This window comes from Falco peregrinus, chromosome 2 (genome assembly GCF_023634155.1).
Source record: "Falco peregrinus isolate bFalPer1 chromosome 2, bFalPer1.pri, whole genome shotgun sequence".
Taxonomy (NCBI): domain Eukaryota; kingdom Metazoa; phylum Chordata; class Aves; order Falconiformes; family Falconidae; genus Falco; species Falco peregrinus.
The window spans coordinates 41,282,877-41,296,903 of record NC_073722.1 but is presented as its reverse complement, the minus strand read 5'-3'; the positions used below and the strand labels follow the sequence as shown (position 1 = coordinate 41,296,903).

The 14,027-nt window shown below is 43.6% G+C and overlaps 1 protein-coding gene across 2 annotated transcripts in view; it reads right to left on the bottom strand.

Annotated features, from left to right (window-relative positions):
- Nucleotides 1-14,027, bottom strand: part of SMOX (spermine oxidase) — a 56,385-nt gene that overhangs the window by 33,277 nt on the left and 9,081 nt on the right. The window contains exon 2 of one of the 2 annotated variants that reach the window (XM_055795955.1): nt 1,893-2,059. The exons of the other annotated variant lie outside the window; for it this stretch is intronic. The gene's annotated coding sequence lies outside the window, so the exon portion shown is untranslated. The remainder of the gene's footprint in view (nt 1-1,892; nt 2,060-14,027) is intronic. 2 annotated transcript variants of the gene reach the window in all.

Sequence of the window (14,027 nt, the reverse complement as noted above, 5' to 3'; positions counted from 1 at the left end):
ATGGGTTAAGTACAAACCCCCTTTCAACAGAAGGCAGGAGCATTATTAATTGAACTTAAGTACTCCACGTCAGTCAGGTACGTGAGCAAAACAAGCCTGCTGTTATAAACTGCCTTTGTACAGTAGTTGTGCAAACACCAACCTGGCAAGGTTGCGTCTGCAGCACAATGGGAGGTTTATTGCATCGGAAGCAGACACGCCTCATTTATTCAGCTACCTGGAGAGCTGCAGGAGCGGGATAATGGTCCGCAGCCATCTACATACATACCAGAGCCCTTCCCAAGCTCATAAACCTGTGTCACCGACAGCACCCGCACCAGTGAGATCAAGGTTAACTTGTGCTACGCCTGCACATGCTGGAAACTCATCTCCAGCTGCTGGGCTGAAACGACCTGAAGAGTAGCATTTCATCATCACCATCCTCATACTCAGGCTTTATTCAAGTCAGCATTTTAGTCTAAACAGGTTTGCCAGCTGGATGTGGGCAGCTGGAACAAGTCACTCAGCCCCAGACCAGTCCTGCTGTCCTCTTTTGCAGGCAGCTGCCAGGTCTGGGCAGGCAGCAGGCCCTGGCAGAGAAGACCTGTTCTGACAGCTCACTGAAACTGGTGTTGGTCAGAAGCAGCCCCTGAGAAGCTCTACATCAACCTTCTGCTCCAAGTAGGACCATCACCAGCACATTCTCCTTGAATGCGGTGTTTTCCAGTATTGGAACAAGCAAGACAGATCCAAAAATCCCTGCTTTTCCCATCAGCACAACTTCATCCCCTTGCTCCTCATCATCTCTTCATGCCTGACCAGAGCCAGGAGGCTTGGAGATGCTGCATGGGGATATCTGAGCCTGAGTGAGTAATTCTCCTTGGACCCAAGCAGGTTTTCAGTGGAGCATCTCCACCATCTCTATAGCATCCCTCTCTACTCCATCCACACCACCAATACAACCCATTTATCCTGTGTGCCTCACCTCTGCACACAAGCCCTGGCGACAGAGAGATGACCACGCTCATCTTTCTCACCATGATGGTACAAAGAAGCCAGACAGCTTCTCACAAAAGCAAGCCAGCACTCCTGTCGCAGACAGGCAACTTATGTCCTGCCTTATTTTTCCACAGGCAAAAGCCAAAACAAAGTGGTTCAATTTCCAGAGAGTTGCTGGAATTTATAGGGATGGCTGTGAGAGAAAAGCAAGCTGGAACTGAAAACAAATGCTACCACCCACTAAAATTTGCCCATGTAAAAGCCCAAGCCATTAAATGTGGCTCAAGGTGCTGAACAGGCTTCAGTTCAGTAGCATCCATCTTACATTAGCATCTACGAGCCCCATTTACAAATTACTGACCCACCCCAGTGACTGACACACAGTGAATGCAGAGCTGGATCAGACATCAAGGAAGGAAACACATTAATAACATACCACGTGCACTCTCAGACAGATGCATGAATAAAATGCTTCCCGTTTTACCCATATGCCAAACCTGCAGCCTCGCACCCAAAATCCTGGCATCAGGTTTTTTGAAGGCCTTCAGGCTGACTCTGCACTCCTCTTCCTCTGGACATATCCCAAAAAAGACAGAGGGAAATTACAGCATTAATCTTTGCCTGTCCAAACTCAGGTCTCCTCCAGCCTGAGAAGGTGACCTTAGCTAGGCTGCCTAGCCTTTATTCTTTAAACAAAACACCACAAGCCTTATCTTCATTTACCCCCTCACTGCCAGAAATACCACCTCTCCATACCTCAGGGGAGACAGAGATGGGGCCATACTAAGTTGTTTCCTCTTTCCAAGCTGGGAAGAAGCTGTGCTTCCTCAACACACACACAACAAATATTGGACTCTGACTCCTACTGCGGCCACTGATGGTCTGTGGGACCTTGGGCAAGCCATTTCACCTACCTGTGTCAGATAAAGACGACCACCAGGAGCCACCTCTGTAAAACTACTCCGCTAGTTATGAATGACAAGCAGCCCAAAGCTGCTGGATTTTAGAGTTGAGGCCATAAGACTTTATGCAGGCTACAGGCTCCAAGCACAGCACCACTCTGTGGTCCTACACTGCCAGCCTAGAAAAGGAAGCAGAAATGTTTAAGTTCAACAGCAACAACTTGTTCTGAGAAAGGGTATTTCCCTTTCATATTCTAAGTATGATCCAAGACAGCTGTCCCCTTTGCCTCTTCCTGCAACACTGTCATCCAGGAAAAATGCAGGGGAGAAAAGAGAATAAATCTTCAAATCTGACATTTTGCAATTATCCCTGAATCAACAAAGATGGTGGAAAAGTTCCATGATAAGATCTTCTGCCAGCTTAGAGACAATGGGTGCCTCCTTTGCCACATGATTTTCTGAGCAGATTATCCAAAGCTGCATTGCAAGAAAAGACATAGCTAGCTAGAGTCCAGATCTCTGAGCGATCAGACCAGTGGCCCACAGAGAGTGGAAAATATGGACAGAACAGCATCTATGATAATCCGGTCTTCAAGACAAGGAGGGTCAGGAAGCACTGCAACGAGCCACCAGCTCCCATACCCATCACAGGTGGGCTACCCTCCCTGCTGAGAGACGATCGGCAGAGCTGGCAGGGCAGTGGGCTGGGCAGACAATTTTAGACAACAAGCCAGCAAAGATGGAGCAGGCAGGGAGCAGAGCCCACTTTGTAAGTGGGTGCCAGAGTTCTGACTTTACAAACCAACCTGCTGAGGAACACACAAGCATCACACATGATTTACACTGCTGCAGCCGCTGAACCTCATGGAATAGCACTGACTTCAAGCAAAGAAGAAGAGTCAGGGTGTTTTCTCTTGCTACACCCCTACCCCCCTGCACACCAACATTCAGTTTGCAGCATCATCAAGTATTCTAGTAACACACCAAATGGCTACCAGAAACACTTGCCCCAATAAGCTTCCTCCACTCTCCAAAGTCATAAAAAATTTGTTAACTGAGAAAATCTCTGTACTTTCCAATGTTCAGAGGGGATTAAAACAGAGAAGAAATAGGTCACTGGATGGTGCTTTTGATCAGGTAACCACTGCACATTTTTATCACTGTGATCCAACTTGGTTTAATGCCTGCAAATATCCCTTGAGTCAAATGAACTTGTTCAAAGCTGATTCACACCAAGGCTACTTTTTAAATTGGGTACTTGTTGACAAGTAGAATATATTTAACAAGCCCCAAGCATCTTGGCATGCAATATAAAGACTTCCTATTATGAGCCGGTTTTGGTTTTTTTTAAAGCTAACATATGGGCAGAGCAGGTTGCCTGCCATGGGGCACTTCCATACAGTGCTTGGCACTGACAGAACTACAAGGATATCCAAAAAATAAACCAAAGAACATTATGCCAAGAACACAGGGGATGAATCACATCATTTAAAACTTACTGATAAAACTCACCATTATGTGTTGTTTTTCAAATCCTTCTCATCTGAGGGAAAAGAAAAGAAAATAAATCAAAATAATTGGCTGGTCTATGGCTAATTCTCAGGCGTTCTGCTGGCTGAAGGGTACCATGAGAACACGGCAGGCTCAGCCAGCTCCAAGATGCTGGGATGGGAAGCCACTATCTTCAAATACTCTTCAAAGGCCCTTCTGACAGCCTGCTGGAATATATCTTGGTCAGTGGGACAGCATCTTTATTTACAGTATGGGGAAAAAATTAAGGACTAAATGCTTCCTCCACCATGAGAAGCTCCCATGGAAGTGCTAGGAGATGGTCACCATCCCCAAGTGATTCCCAGAGAACTGGGCTGAGAATGTTACCAAAGGCCTTTCACAAACACTCAGCAAGGACTGTGATGGTAAGATGGGTCAGCTACGGTCAGACTGGCAAGAGGGACAGTCTTGGAGGCATAAGTCTCTTCCTTCCCTTTTTTATGACAGCTTTTCTGGTCACGCAAAGCTGGTTAACTTGTCTGCTGAGACATTGACTTCCCTGTGCCATGCAGTCTGGGTTATGGAGCTTCTCCTGCCCACGCAGCTAGTAAGATCGGAATGCTGTAATGCTGTGGTTCATGTGCCAGAAGCTACGGTATTACACGGGACACAGTTAAAAGGAGTTTCACAGCAGTGACAAAAAGCACAGCTTAGGCATGTTCCTTGCACAGCAAAGCAAATCCAGTAAATCTACTGCTCTACAAATCCCCTGAAGATAGAGCAAGGATATGCTTAGCCAGCACATCAGCATCCCCTTTATTTTGGAAGGTTGCAGAGATAGGTACAAGGGCCCACCCTACCTAGAGGGCATCCCACAACATCTATCAACATCAGTGACAGCTCACACTGCCAGAACACTCTTCTACTGCATCAGAAGAAGCTGGAGAGAATATGGACACCAGAGTGGTATTCAGCCTGCTGCAGTGAATGGGATATTCCCATCTTAACCTTGGCAATAGAAATGGAGATCCAGCCAAAAATTCTAACATCTTTGGTTTCCACATCCTATTGATCATCAGGGACCTGTCAGCATTCTCAGCTGATCAGAACCTAATCCAGTACAGCAAGATGCAGTTTGGCTGTGTTAGCCTCCAACCAGACAGCAGGTTAACACCTCAGGAACAGAGCTGTTCAGCTAACCAGGACAAACAACCAGACCCAAACTGGACTGCCTTTTCCCATGTTTTTGCAAGCTTGCCAAGTTCTGGTTGACCCCTTGGTGAGAATCTTCCCCTTCCTCAACCACATTCAGTATTCAGAGGTATCTGCCACTTCTAAGCTTCTCATGAAAGCAAGGCTTGGTGCTTCAGGACTGTAAAAGGAAGGAGAGACAGATAGTAAACTACAGAAAAAAAGAACTTATAAACTAAAAAACACTGGCATAATGGATAGAACAATGCTGCAAACAAGTTTCCTGCAGAACTTGTATTCCAACTGCCAAAGAGAGCTGTACCCTATTCCATCTGGATAACCATGCGATCTTATCTTCACTACCCTCCTCTCTCCAATTGTTTGAGAAACTTAATTGATAGACCAGCCTTAATTAAATAGGAAACATGCCCATGTTTGCACAACTCTGAACACAATCGGTTCTCAGTCAAATAAACACTGGTGTCCATAATACATTTGGGAATTCTCTGTGGTTTGGGGTTTTAAATTCATTGCAGCAAGCTTGAGAGCAAAGTTTCAACAGGAATCTTTTCTTCTCCTCCCATTCTCTGCAATAAGATTGTGAGACAGGGAATGAATCCGCATGCAGAGGCTCAGTACTGGTTCCAACTCAATGTGTACATGAGGATCATTTCAGGACACACCATATGAGACAGGCTAGCCCAAAAGCAATCATGTTTTCTCACCACTTCTCAGAACCCAGACGTAACTAAATGCCCTGAAATAGCAGTAGAACTCTCTAAATAGTAGCATTTCTTCTCTATTTGAAAACAACACCCACACTGAATCTTTGATTTTAAGCCATCCCCAAGAAGTTACCACATCTTTACCATTCAAGCCACAGGGAAAATCATTACATGCAACAGAAACACTAGGGGATGAGAACCAAAATTAGAAAAGCCAAACACCGCACTGATTTACTCCCACAGTAATTGGATTGACTTCAGCCTGGAACAGACTAGACATGACTCCAGGAAAAGTACGTCTCGCCAGGTGCTGAGGGGACTTCTCCTGGGCTTGTGCTTTGCTGGAACGTTAAAGACAAACCACATCCTCCAGCTTTAAGACAGCAGAACAAAACCAGGGCTGGCTTTAGCACACTGCAACACACGCAGAGCTTTCTCCATCCTGCTGTCTGCACAAGTACACTCACATTATCAGACAAGAGCGCAAGGTAGGGGAATTCAGGTTGGCAAGCACATTCTTAGATCCCAATGAAGTCTGTGTCATGATTGGTAGACTGGCTTTCTGAGGGTTTTTACTCACCAGAACCTTCCCTTGAAGAAGACAGGTGTTTTTCCTCATGGTGCTTGAGCTGTGGGGTTTTGCATACAACAAGAAATGTTTCAATACAAAAGAACAGTCCTTCTCCTAACTAAATGCTGTCTACTTTCAGGTCATCTAGAGATATCCAGAGGAAATGGGCAACTGCTACAAAAAAAACATATTATACAGGAACGTATCCCTGCTGTAAAGCCACAGAAGCAATTCACTCTGCTGAGTGATCTTCCTCCTGAGTGCTGGGGACACCAAAACAGAGCAGAGAGCAGAAATAGCTCATGAAAGACAAGGAAAAGAAGGGTGGGAAACAGACAAAAACACAACAATGACTTTTGGCTTTTGTTTCCACCTTCTTGAAAACTTCAAAGCAAAGCCCAATGACATTTTGTCTGGAGATGCCAACAGAAAACCTCGTCCAGTTGACTACTTGTGCTTTGAGGTTACTAAGTGCCCTGCAGGCAAGTGCAGCCTGGAGTGCCGTGGGATGCACACTAATGATGGATTATCACTTCTGCAAGGTGCCTTTCATTCCTCCTGACACACCTGAACTCAAAAACACTTCCCCTCTGTGACAATCAAAACATTTTGCTGAAACAAAAGGAAGTTTACTTTGCATTTCTCCTCTTCAGGAAACTGTGTCTCAAACAGCTTCACAGAATTAAGATAGAACATTGCTCAGAGAAATTAAACAGCCAAGCTGAGGGGAGGAAGCTAAAAAAAAAAAAAAAAAAAAAAAAGAAAAGAGATTTTAGATGTAAGTTTTTTCACAGAGCAGGAAGACTTGTCATGTGGCAAACAGCAGAAACCTGGAACTCAGACACTTGTGATTTATCTCTTCTTCCATGGCCTTCCCATGTGACTGGGGGTAAAAGAATGACAATCCTACCCATAAGTTGCAAAAAATATAGCACAATTTCAATGTCTTTAGATGGAGCTCATTTTATTCAGCACGTCACACTTTATCCTTTCAGTACTTCAGCTTCACCATATGTAAAACAGCATTAGCACCTAGCTGTGCCAAAAAAGCATTTTGATTAATGCCTTCAAATGAAAAGGAATCTGTGTGAAGTATTAGTTACCCACCAGGACTGCGCTATGTGGAAGTCAGAAGAGATAACAAGCCAATAAATTTCAAATCACTGTTTGCATCCATCCCATAACTACATACTGAAATCCACACAGCCTACAGATAGGCTGGCAAGTTGGCAAGAGAAATTTGTCATTTCTAAATTTAGCAGACACTTCAATTATTGTACAATGCTTCAAAAGCAACAGAGACATAAAGTGGAGTTTGTAGGACAACTATTTAAACTTAAATGAGAGCTCTGCTCACTGAGCAAAGTCTTTTCTTAATTCCCTTCCTGTTTGGACAATCTGATCCACTTCTTTTTTTCCACCACAACCACAAGGGTCTGTCCTGCAGTGAATGGATAGCCTTTTTTCTGGGATAACTTCCAGGTTAAAAAGAAAGGATTTACACTTGAATGAAACATAGGCTCTGTATTTGGAAAATTTGTTTTGAAAACTTGGGAAGGAAGCAAAGCCTCCTTCATTTAAAAAGGGACTCAATTAACATTCTCCAACAAGTCTTCCTAGTGAAAGAACAGTACTTGCTGGGGGACATGTGATCTGAAACTTGTTCTCCTCGCTCACAATGTTCCTTTCTGACAGGCCACTTTTTTTTGTGAGACACGAGGATCTTTGCACAGCTTTCCAAAGGACTGCCTGTCACAGTCAAGGCCTTGACTCCAGACATAAGATGTTCTATGACTTAGGCTCAGGAAACTTAAAAACAGTGCTTAAAGACCCTAACGAAGACCTAGAGTGACACGTTCACTCTGCAAGCACTGTGGAACCCTCTACAAGGACAGCTCATCCACCTTCAGCCACAACAGCGAGATGAATCCTCCCCAGGAGCTAAAATGCATCGCAATTTCACCACCTTGTCTTCTTGAAAACATACAGCATTGCACATCTGGTTTTGGTTTGAAAACATTTTGTAAAGACAGCACTGATGACCAACCAAGCAGGTGTTCTGCTTTTGACTCATAAGTCACCAGGTGTGGGTTTGATCTGCAGCAGGCAGCGGCCAGACAGGACCACCATAAAGGTTATCCTGGTTTTGAAAAACAATCCCAGAAGTGCTAGACATGTCTAGATATTGCCCACACAGGAGAAGGAAAACAACCTATGCCATTATTTTTTTCCAGCTAAAGCTAAAAGGAAAAAAGGCCACTGACAATTTAATATCTACTTTGATTTCTGAATTCCCTTATCAACTGCATATGACAGAGCATTCCTCACCCTTTAATAAGTACAGGTCGAAGTCTAGCCCAACTCCAAGCTGATGATGGATTGAGTATGGGAGTTTACTTCAGTACACAGCAGTGTGGAATGGGAGATAAAAATATTATTAATGCATATTGTTACCAGAAGCATGCAACCTACACCTCATTTAACACTTTGGGGAGAAAATCTGTAACAGACAAGTCTCATTCATCTCTTCTGGATGCCTCAAACTGAAACCTGACCCAGGCACACAACAACAGAGGGGAACAGTTATGCTGTCAGTGCCGCAGCTAGGAGGGTAGGCTTTCTATGTAGAGAAAACAGGGACACAGACTCTCTCCAGAGCCTGTCTCCAGGAATTTAGATGCTGAGATGTGAACTATCCTTTGGAAAAATACAGTTTTCCCTGCTGACCACACTTTTAGTCCAGGCACTAATCAGGTGTGGATAGTTTTCCCTTGCTGACCACACTTTTAGTCCAGGCACTAATCAGGTGTGGATAACTATAAAAACTTTTCTGCACTCAACAGCTCTAGTTCATCCAAAATAAATCAGTGGTTTGGGAGTTTTACTACACTGAAATGGACCAAAACAGTTACTCTGCATCTTTTCCCTTTGTCCAAAATAAAAGTGACTTAGGGGGGTTGTTATTTAATAAGATTTTCCATGGGAAAGCCAGCATGTTTTAAATTCACACCCCACTTTACAGCGGAATAGTTTTCCTCACATGGTCAAGTGCCCAACTCTTAACCCTTGTCCACAAAAACACAAATGTCAAGACAGAAAGCATCAGAGAATCCTCTAAACTTCCCATATAAATGAACCACAAGGTACCTTCCACAGCTGGGAATTGAGCTGCTCGGTGATAAGCACCCTTAATGGAGTTTACATTTGCTTAAGACACTTCAAGATTAAGTGGTTTACTACTGTCTTTTCTGTCTACTACAGACAGATGTTGGACAGCTTAACAAACTGAAGATATATTTTAGATGAGGTAAGCAGGCTATAAACGCAAAGTCCAAGTTAACTCTCCCAAAATTTAGGGCCAGAAGTAAGGCTCAACTAAAGCCTTTTGTCAAAACGCTCCATCAATCCCAAGGGAATCCAAAAAACATGTGGATAGGACATGTTTCACATAATCACTCCCCCATTACCTTCAGCTAAAGATCCCCTTGGCAGATGCATCTTTTGCACCCAGAAACGTCCCTTGCAGATTCAGTCTCCTGAGAATGTAATAGGTGGTGACAACTCATGAAATATGCTCATATACATGTCTTTCAATAGGCAAGCTAGCTGCTGGGAAAATATAAACACCCATCTTCTACAAGTCTGACTTTGTTTTTGTCATGCCTTTGGAAAAGAATCAATCCACTCCAGAAGTTTGAAAATGGGTAAAAGCAGTAACTACCTCTTCTTAGGAGAGAAAGGGAAGAGTATTTCAATAACCAAATAGCTTCTCTTTCCCACATATAGAGCTGGTCACACAAACCCCCGTGCAAGCTTTCTGAACCTGTCCACAGTGTGTCTTCACATACTGGAAACAAGCTTTATAACCAGGAACCTGCTGCAAAATTGAGGTGTCCCACACACACACAGGATACCTCTGTTGTATCTCATTGGATTTAAAAACCAGGATGAAGTTATCCTGCATGTTTTATTAAAAGAGACCTCCAAAAGGGATTTAACCACTAGAAAAATGGTGCATTTAGAAGTGAAAATGCCTGGCTGACATGGGCAAAGTCTGAAAGTGTTGCAGCTCTCTGCTCTGGGACTCAAATTTTAATGTAAATGCTAAAAACATACAGAGCCTCTGCCTCAGAAAGTTCCTGGAAATGAAGTGATGGGGACACAGGACCATATTTACACCACTGCTCCACTGTGCATCTTCTTGTGTCCATTTGTCACCAAGCACATCTTCCTCTCCCTGCTCCAAAGCAGATTAAGCTTAATATACTTATGTAGTTGTGAAGTGTACTGCCTATTATCCAATTAGACAGCTAACGAGATCTGAGTAACAGCACATAGGCACAGATAACTGTTGGCTGATATCTGGTACAGATTAGACACGTTCTTTATTTTTTCCAGCCCTTGCAGAAAAAGGGTTGGGATTTGTTCAAAGGCTGCTCTGAGGACTGGATTCAGGTAATTGTTTAATTTAGTTCGGGACCCATAAACGCATCATATTTGTTTCCTCTTGATCTCCTGGAGCTGTCATATCGCAACTGTTCCGTTACAAAATTCCTGATAAATCTGGCGCAGCTTGCACATTTAAACTTTCAGTGTGGACAGATCACATCACCTTTAAGGTCCCTTCTAGCTTCAAAAGTCTATGGAACAATAAAGGATCTATGCACCAGCAGGGAAAAAAGTATGCCTGTACAGAAGTGATAAGGATATTGAGAAATGCAATCTTTATTAGCTCTGACACTGTTCCACATGACATTCCCATAAGTTCCAGCTAAGAAAACACGAACTAGATGTAATCACCATAAAATGGCTGCTTGACAATATAGTTCTCAAAGCATAATTATCAAGGGTTTGCTATCTAATTGGGAGGGCACTGGAAAGCGGGTCCAGCCAGGCAGAAGAGCTGTACAATATTTTCATTACCCGTTTGGATGACAGACTGGAATGTACAGCCATAAACCCACAGATGATTCAGCTGCGAGGATTTGCCAGCACTGTGGTGTACAGGTTTAGATTTCCTAATGATCTTGACATACTGGTCCAACATCAACAAGAGGAAATACTTAAGGAAGAGTAGTCACAGGTAAAAACACAAAAACGGGGAGCATCTTCCTATACAGCAAGACTCCAGAAAAGGCTCTGGCATTCTACAGGGTCAAGGTATAACTGCAAGGTTCAACGATGTCCCACAGCTGCGTAACGGCAAACCTCAATCTGCAGTGACAACACATGGCAAACACTTAGCTATAGCTTGCAAAGTTTTGCCCTTAGCTTCAAGGAGCTGTACAGTTAATACGCTTTTTATGAAAGCAGACTCAAGAGAATCTTATGGAAAATAACAAAATTAAAATACACCAGGTATGAGATTAATCTGGACCCACTTAAGCCAGACATGTTCCTAAGAACAGACCAGCCCAGGCAAGCAGGCAGGCCACAGCGTGAAGGAAGCCTCCTTCTCACATCAAGCCGGAAAAATCTGGAGTTCAGCTTCTCTGAGTAAAACACCCTGGCTTTATTCTCCATTTAAAAACAAGCTAATGACCATCAATGTAGATGAAATAGGCTTAAAATAGAAAAACAGACCAGAAACTACTTTTTTAGAACCCCGTGTGCTTTCACTTCACACCCCTCTTCTTCCAGCACACTTGCCCATATAAAAGCTCCACGTAGGTCAGTGTGAACACAACTTCTTCACTGTTCTGAAGCAACTCCCTTATTAGCAGATCTTTTAAAGAGTGACCATCCTAGAGACACTTAACCTGTCCCCACAAATGAGGAGATACAGATTGGATGGCTGGAACACAAGGTGGTTAAAATGTGGTTGGATCACTGAGCTCAAAAAGTAGCAGCCAACAGACTGAAGTCTTTAACTGGCAGCCTTTTATGAATGGCATTCATCAATGAACAGCCAGTACTGACCCTGACACATCTTAATTAATTCTCTGGATGATGGGATGGAGAGCTTTCTCACAGACAACACCATGCTCGGGTGAGCAGCCGATACACTGGAGGGCAGGACCGCCCAGGAGCCTGGAAGAATGGGCTGAAGGAACCAGCATGAAGTTGAGAAATAGAAATGAAGAGTCCTGCACCTGAGAGAAAAAATACCCATTGTCAGCACAAACTGGGGACTGACTGGCTTGAGAGAAGCTCTTCAGAAAAGCACCTGCTGGTCCTGGTGGGCAATAAGGTAAACGGGAATCAGTAGTCTGCCCCTGCAGCGACAAAAGCCAGCCACATACTGGGATGTATTGGGAAGGACAATAGCCAAGAGCTAGGGGAAATGGCTCTTCTTTTCTTGGCATCAAGGAGGCTGCAACTGCAGCACTGTCTAATTTAGCTGTGCTTCCCAGAAAAGGCATTGACAAAATCAACATCAGTGGAGCACCACTAAGGTGGTCTGGTCACTGAGATACATGATGTAAGAGAACAGAATGAGGGAACAGAGTTTGTTTAACTTGGCGAAGAAATAGCAGTTAGGGGGGTATCTAATGTCTGTCCTCAACTACCTAACTAGGGAGTTACAGGCAAGATGGAGGCAGACTCTTCTCAATGAGTATGAACAAAAGGACAAGAAACAATAGGCAAGCAACAATTCTCCTTGCAGCAAGGGAAATTCTCATCAGACAAGAGGGAAATATTCCTCACCATGAGAGCACTAGGTATGGCATCAACCTGCTACACTTAACTAGAAAAGTTCCAAAACTTGATCAGGGAATCTGACAAGAACCCTACCTTTGAGTCTTGGCCTGCTTGGAGCAGGAGGTCACATGAGAGAGGTCTAGATGTCCTATGCAACGTAAGTTGCTCTTCAGTTCTAAGAAATCATTATGAAGGAACACTGAACAAGGGACTTTGCCCAGTGGCCTACAGTACTCTACACTTTTTCAGTGATAACAAGACAGAGAACAGCAGAGCTTTCACTGCTGTTTGAAACAGAACAAGGGAAACTGGAGACTCACATTATACAAGTTATCATACAAAAGCTCTGCAAGAAAACTGTGCGGAATTCAAAGAAGATACATACTGAGAGTTCAAACAAACAAAAATCAAGACTACTCCTCCCTACCTGCTCTTCCCACTGCAATAAACATGAGTCGACGCCAAAAGGTGTTTCAGACCTGTCCAGACCAGTCTTCATTTTGGTGTTAACTTCTCCAGTTGTCTCAGGACAAAGGCTGTCTGTATGCAGGCATATCTTTCATACATACTCCCTACTGTCTCCCACTGAAAGGTATAAGAGGTGTTAACAGATCTAGAGAAAATGCCTGCAACAACATACACAGACAAGTTTTTCATTTTTTTCCCCAAAAGTTAAGTGACGCACTCCGCAAGTGCAGCACTTAGATACAATTCAAATGAAACTGCCACCTTCTTCTGAGTATCCTGTAAAACGAACCCCCTAAAACCTGACAAAACAGATACAACTATGGTGTACAAGAAGGTCAATGAATGGAAACCATAGTGTTTTGTGTAATGTGGACATCTGTCCACTTGGAAGCAGCAAGACCCAAATTCACTTCATCCAGACAGACAAGCAGCTCTCAAATATCTCTGTCTGTCACATGACAGACATTTGGAATAATTTTCCTAAAATTATAACAATCAAACAACAATCAGCTTCAAGCAAATTGCTAATTGTTTTAAAGCTGGCTGGCACGTTACCCAGTTACTTCATTAAGAAATGTTTCTAGTGCTTATCTGCTGCATTTTCTCTCAAGTTTTGTGTTTCAGTGCTACATTTCCTCTCAGAATAATCTCCACAGCCACATTTTACCAGCTTTAGAAAAAAAAAAAGGTGAATAACTGTATCCTTCACAGAAATGAAGAGGTAGTATGTACAAAATCAGAAGCAAGAGCATAACCACTGCAGAGAGGGAGACTAGAAGGTCACCTGTGAACTGCAGCTGGGAGGTCAGATCAGGAAAGAACAACTGGCCCAGCTGCAATCCAGCTAATCATGGGGAAAACCTTGGTGAGAGCTGCTGGCAAGGACTTTCACCTTACACCAGAGAAGCACTATTCTGGAAGAGTCGGTGAAGATCTGTAACACATCCCTGTGGAAAAGATGGCACTTGAGAGCAAGAAGAGCATATGACCTGTTTTTATAGTGGGTAAAGAGACAAAGCCATAATGAAACCTTACATGACAAAACACTATCTGCGCTGC